General features: G+C 44.1%; 1 pseudogene; it reads left to right on the forward strand.

Moving 5' to 3' along the window:
• Positions 1 to 2,311: 2,311 nt before the first annotated feature.
• On the forward strand, positions 2,312 to 2,868 carry LOC104875186 (annotated as a pseudogene).
• The last annotated feature ends 3,928 nt before the right edge of the window (positions 2,869 to 6,796 follow it).

Below are 6,796 nucleotides of genomic sequence, written 5' to 3' on the forward strand. Positions count from 1 at the left end.
AGAAAAAACAGTATGAATTACAAAGAAAAGCATGAACAAAACAAGTAAAAGATAGGACTTTAGTGTTCTTTTGTTGCAGAAATGTAAGAGACTGGAGAGACCAATGGGTGAAACAGGAGGATTTATTTTTAGGTGTACACTGGCTCATCAGACTGCTATCCAAAGACTGATCCCAGAACAAAGGAAGAGCTCTAGTTTTATACACGTTGGTGAGGACTGTTGTTCTACCTGACACAAAATTTGTGGATGGAAGCGAAAAAAGGCAGTTAGTCTAGTGTGTGACCATTTTGTAACTTAGCATATCTTGGTGGCCTTGGTTGGGTAAAAATGGGATCTTATGAGAACAGGAGAATGTGGAACTTTATTTACAGAGACAAAGTTACTAATTTTATTTGTAACTGAACAAAGAACAGCCATAGGAGGAGAAAATCAAAAGGGGAATGTGCTTAGATTGGGGAAACTTGTTTGTCCTTTTTTTGGTAACTCCTGTTTCACTCCTTTGAAGAAGGGTTAGTATTTTCTCAGTTGTCAGTAGGAGACTTGCGTCATGTTAGGCAGAATTATGACTTTGTGATTGTCTCTAAAAATTAAAAATGGTGCTAAAAAATGTGCCTTGTCAAAGAATGACAAGAGTGTTAGTTGTAACGTTGAGACAGATGAGAAGCACCGGATTCTTCCTTTTTTCCTGCTTCATTGTTATGGTTTCACCAGCAGCTATTGCACCCCAAGCCCTCACTTCCCTTTGTTATCCCTAGCTCCTCCAATGGCCTGGGACAACTTGCTTGGGTGTCCTCCCTGGTTATCTAGCAGCCACTCTTCTCCAGTCCACTTCAACATGAGTGAGTACAGCCCAATTTTCCCCTTCAACAGTACCACTCCCCGGCTCCCATCACCTCAGATGCTGCTGCTGCCTCTTTGAAGAAGAGGGAGAGGTACCCTAGTGTGGTTAACATTAGAAGGTAAGTGATCTGGGGCCACTGTTAACATCCCCAGAAGCCCATAGCTAGCCTCCCAGAAGATTCCCGGTTTTCAGCCCCACTCTCTCACTGAATCCCTGCTGTAAGAGCTGTGGCTGTCCTGAAGCCCTGAACCCACTTGGGCCTGTACTTGCACCAATCACAAGCCTTCAGCTGCTATTTAAGCAGCACGCCTCACACACTTCTCCAGTTGGTCTAAGAGGGCTCCCTCCAGTGTACTGACCCCCAACCCCAACCCCAGCCCCAGTGCTGCAGCCCAGGCTCTGTTAAAAGAAAGACTCACTTTGGTGATCCTATAAACCTGCTCACAATTTACTTTCCTGGGTTGTGTGGGCTCGGAAAGTCCTGTAAATCTATTCAGGATTCCTATCCTGAGTACTGTGAACAGAGTGATTGTCTCAAAAGAAAGCAGTAAACAGTAGGGGCCATTAGCCTTGAAGAACTCCAGAGACCAGCAGCCAATAAAGATCAGCAGTAGAGACCAGCACCTGGCAGAATTGACTTACAGTGATTGGCACCAGGTGGCAGTGCCCAGCAGCTGGTTATGTTAACTGTTGGCATCCAGCGTTATCCATTGTCATCTGGTGACATCAGAAATGCTAGCAAAGCTGTTCTTGGCTGATTCATGATTCCATCTGAATCAAGCAAAAGAACCTGAACTGATTGGCGGTAATATATTGATTTGGTTATAACAAAATACCTTCCCCTCTATTCTCTTTTGGGGATGTATCTGGTGTGCCGCAGGGGGATTGTTTGAGGCTGTGATGGTGGTTGAAAGGAAGCATCAGTCATTCAGAGCCCACATATATAGCTACTGATCTGCTGATTTACCTTACTGTCATGAAGCAGCAGCTGGCCTTGCAATTTCCCTACCTTCCCTGAATCCTCCATCAGCCTTTCCATCTTTCAGGGCAGGTGTGTGGTTAGCCCTATGACAAAGGGCCCTCCTGGCTTCTTCAGTATGTAGGCCAGGCTGGCCTCGAACTGGTTGCAATCCTCCTGCCTCAGCCTCCCAAGTGCTGGGATTACAGGTGTGTGCCACCATGCCCGGCTGTTATAATTCTACTTAAAAATTAGCTGCTGAAAGCACTTTTATAAATATTCAGAACACTGAAATCTAATATGTTTGGAAGAAAATATCAGATAACATGAAAATTTAAAATGTGATTATGGGGGCGTGGAGGGCAGAGGAGCTAGGTAGCACGCTTGCGTGGCTGTCGTAGGGCTGCTTGGTTGGTCAATGGGGAGTCGGGGCCTGCGTACTAAGACCCATGTGCTGCAGCAGCGGCCGCAGGCTGGGAGGCAGTGGTTGGGCTCCTGGTGTGCGGACGAAGTTGAGTCAGTGCGTTCCTTCGAGTTGGAATCCAAGCCTCTTAAAATGGCAGATGATTTGGACTTCGAGACAGGAGATGCAGGGGCCTTGGCTACCTTCCCAATGCAGTGCTCAGCATTTCGTAAGAATGGCTTTGTGGCGATCAAAGGCCGGCCATGAAAGGTCGTTGAGATGTCTACTTCGGAGACTGGCAAGTGTGGCCATGCCAAGGTCCACCTGGTTGGTATTGACGTCTTTCCTGGGAAGAAATATGGAGATATCTGCCCGTTGACTTGTAATGTGGCTGTCCAGGCTATCAAAAGGAATGATTTCCAGCTGATTGGCGTTCAGGATGGGTACCTATCACGGCTCCAGGATAGTGGGAAGGTGCGAGAGGACCGTCGTCTGCCTGAGGGAGACCTCGGCAAGGAGACAGAGCAGAAGTATGATTGTTGAGAAGAGACCCTGATCACGGTGCGGTCTGACATGGCAGAGGCAGTTGTTGCGATCAAGGCCCCTCCTTCAGACTGGCCCCACTCTAGCTGGGTCCCTGGCTGGACTCCTACGCAATTTATTTGACATTTTATTTTGGTTTCCCCAACCCCCTCAGTCTGTGGGGGAACCCCTGCCCTTCACCTGGCTCCCTTGGCCAGGAGTGAGGGAGCCATGGCCTTGGTGAAGGTGCCCTGCTCTTCTCCCTCGCACTGCAGCCCTACTGGGGGAGAATGGGTGGGTGCTTCTTGTGGTTGAGTTTTTTGTTTGTTTGAATTCAATTTGGAATCAGAACATGGTGGATTCTGGGAAATAGTCCCTGTGCCCTTTTACCCCTATTCGTCAGTGAGCTGTTCCCCTGTTCCCCATAGCTCTTTACCCCATAGACTAGGGAACAGCTCTCTCCCCTGCCTGTGTCTCTCCCTATACACCTTACATGGGGAGGGAAGAGAAAAGGGAAAAGGATGTGGCCTCTCTTCAGGCATCCAGGAAGGCCCTACCCCCAAGGGCTTCACCCTTTCCTGTGGGCTCTCTCCCTGACACAATTTGTTAAAATCAAACCTGAGTAAAACTACAAGTTTAATACAAAAAATGTGATTATAGAAAGACCTGATTTGTGCTTTTAAAGATGGAAGTCTAAGGACTAATTCGTTTCATCAAATCAGTGAGTCTATGTGTTACAGGAAATAATACCAGAGATGAAATATGAAATATTATGTCTCCTAACCTGTTAACTGTATGATATGCTGAGTTCCTGTTCTCTACAAATCGAAGAATGGGTCCTAGCAACAACATAGGTTAAGAGTAGGAAGATATTTATTGATAGGAAAGCTCCTGAGGGGCAGAAAGTGTCCCGAGTGGGTAGTCCAGAGAAGCCCACTTTACAAAGGAGTTTTGTACAGTGAAACCTATGTGGGTACAACATGGGCCACAGCCATGAACATCCAGTAAGGTTACAAGTATAGTCCCCTAGGTAATGGTGGTTCAACTGGGCAATGAATCACATAACAAGCGTGGATGGAAAGAACAGAGATTCTCCTAGGAAGTGGGGGTCCAGAGGTCTCTGGTCACCCACCAGGGTAGTTGATATCTGCCTAGACTTCATTAGGCCCAGTGTTTGTTCTCTGAGGAAGTATGCAGGTCTGGTCATCTTGTCTTTAACTTGAGGCCTGGTTTCCAGCCTATGTGTCCCCGGTGCAGCTGTGCTGTGTTTCACCTTTGTCCTGACCCTCTCGAGGACCTAGCCCTATCTGACTGCCTATAATTTCTACCTAGCTCATCTATCTGTAATATATGTAGCCCCTTCTTTGATTAATCCTCATTGTATCACCACTTCTTGTGTGGCTTTTTTTCTGGACTGATGGTTTGTACACACAATCTTGAAATACATCTTTTAACATTTCCTTGATGATAAGTTCAGTATTTCTGAACCAAACATGAACAAATATCAGTGATAGTGGTTGGTTTTCGATGTTCAAATCTTTATATTCTCATCCTAAAATTTTAAAAGAAAAGAGTACTAAGTATTTTTCTGTAAAGAAATAACATCTTAAACTGGGAGTGGTGGCACGTGCCTGTAATCCCAGCACTCAAGGGGCTGAGGCAGGAGGATCACTGTGAGTTCGAGAGCAGCCTGGGCTACATAGTGAGTTCCAGTTCAGTCTCAACTACATAGTGAGACCCTGTCTCAAAAAACAAACAAACAACAACAACAAAAAAAATAACATCTTGAGAAATTCAACTAGAATTTTCCCCCGAATTAATGAACTTGTGAAAATTAGTAAAATGTTTTATTTTATATATACAAGGCAAAGTTTTTTCGATATAAAATATTTTCAAACTAATAAAACAATACTGTTGAACAAAAACTTTTTTATAATCACTAACAGAAAACTAGACAGTATTTTGTCTTTCTTTTAGTGTTTTAAAAGCATAGGGCATAAAACATACCCGGAGACTGCAGCCATACAGGGAATACTTAATCAGCTCCAAACAAGTGTGTCAGGTCAGTTTTATTTAACAACCACCTTTATTATATATGTATTCACGCACACATGCACACACACACACACACACACACACACGAACGCATGCACACTAACACACCTATGCACATTAAAAATCCCCTATTATTTTCACTTTTCTCATTGAAGCCTGACTGATAGATTTTAGTACTGAAAGCAGTTCTAGAAGAACAGAATCTTATGATGCCTTCCTTAAATTTATTCTGGGTTTTCTGGAATAGGTCATTAATCTGATTAGGTTAATAATCTGTTTCCAGTGCTAAAGTGGGCATTGGTAGTCCAAAGCAGGAAATGGCAAAAAAGTTACTCAAATTCCTGTCTTTAGATATGAGTAATCAAGTTCTTATAAAAGACACGTATCTGAGTCTCAACCTTAGAATAGTTTAGTCAAAATAAGGAGTATTATGAAATTGACTGTGAAAATGTCTGTGACTGGCCTTGTAGAAACCTTTGGGAAAACAGTATGCATAGTCTAATCCTGAGTGTGGTTGAATTACAACACAAACGGAACTTGCAACCTTACAGCATTTCTTCTGTTAACATTACTGCGCTCATTTTGAAAAACAATACTAAAAAAATGAAATGAGAATATACGATTGCATGCCAACAAATCTGGGCACATTGAAGACTGTCTTAGGGTTTCTACAATAAATACCATAGACTGGGTAGCTCTTAAAATTTTTTCTTTTTTATAGTGCTGGAGTCTGGAAGCCTGAAATCGGGGTGCCACCACAACTGAGTTCCGGTGAGGGCTTTCTTCCAGATTGCAGACCGATGACTTCTCTTGGTTATTCTCACGTGATGGAAAATGGAGTGGAGAACTGTGTGTGGTTCTTTTTATAAGAGCAGTAATACCATTCACGAGGTTTCACCCTCCTGACCCAATCTCTTCCTGAAGGCTCCACTTTCTACCATCATCACAGCGGGGTTTAGAATTGCAACAAATGGACTGGGGGAAGGCACACATGCACTTCATTGTATATTTTTCAACTCAGGGAGAGGTCTTTGTTAGCAGACATTGTTCCTGCCGGAGGGGGTTATTTCCCCTTTACCTGAAGAACCGGTAAGGGTCTCACCTTGGATGGTTGTCTGCCTGGGTACTGCTGATCCTCTTCTGGAGCTACCACCATGATATCTCATTGTTTGTTAACCTGCACCTAAATTGAAGTTCTTGAAGGCCAAAAAGATGAGTTACAAAATGAGACCTATGAGGAATTGTGATATTCACCCAAGGAACTGTATGATTTTACACACACACACAGAGTAGCCTGGGGTAAATGTGTGAAAATGTTTCTTAAAACTAGGGCAAAAAAGAAGAAGCCATACAATGTTGGATCTGGCTGCAAGTGTTTGTGTGCAAATCTTTGTGTGGACATATGTTTCTCTTTCTCTTCAGTATATAACTAGAAGTGAAATTGCTGGGACATTTGGTAACTTTACACTTATTTTTTTGATGAAAAGCCAGGCTATTTTCTAAAGATGCTTTCAGCAGTGTTCGAGGATTCCAATTTCTTCACACTGCCCTAAATACTTGTTTAAGCCTTTGTTAATCCCAATCGTGTGAAGTGGTATGCCATTGTTTTGAGTTCTATTTCGATTTCCCTAGTGGCTGGTGTTAAGGATCTATCCCTCTGCTTAATGTTGTTCCTTGCTGGGTGTCAGCTGGGGGCTGCTTTCAATGGCTAAAGCGTCTCGCTTCCCTTTTCCAAGTGGAATCCTACATCTGCAGATCGGTAAAGCCACGCTAAATTCGTCGACTATCTGTCCTCTGACTTCTTCTTCCGCTCATGGGTAGAGAAGTATGCTTGTAAAAGACTCCCTTAAGTGTGTCAGGGACATCTCAGGGATGACCAACACAAAGATCCTGTGCCAACTGCAAAAGCCCAGCTCAGGTAGAAGCTGCCTAACTGCTGCTGAGTCCAGGCTGTCCTAGGCTGGGGCAATGGGAGAGGCAGAGGAGGTGGGGCCACCAGTGCACAAGTAACAAAGCC

This window comes from Fukomys damarensis, unplaced genomic scaffold, assembly GCF_012274545.1.
Source record: "Fukomys damarensis isolate Sample0158 unplaced genomic scaffold, DMR_v1.0_HiC HiC_scaffold_39, whole genome shotgun sequence".
NCBI lineage: Eukaryota > Metazoa > Chordata > Mammalia > Rodentia > Bathyergidae > Fukomys > Fukomys damarensis.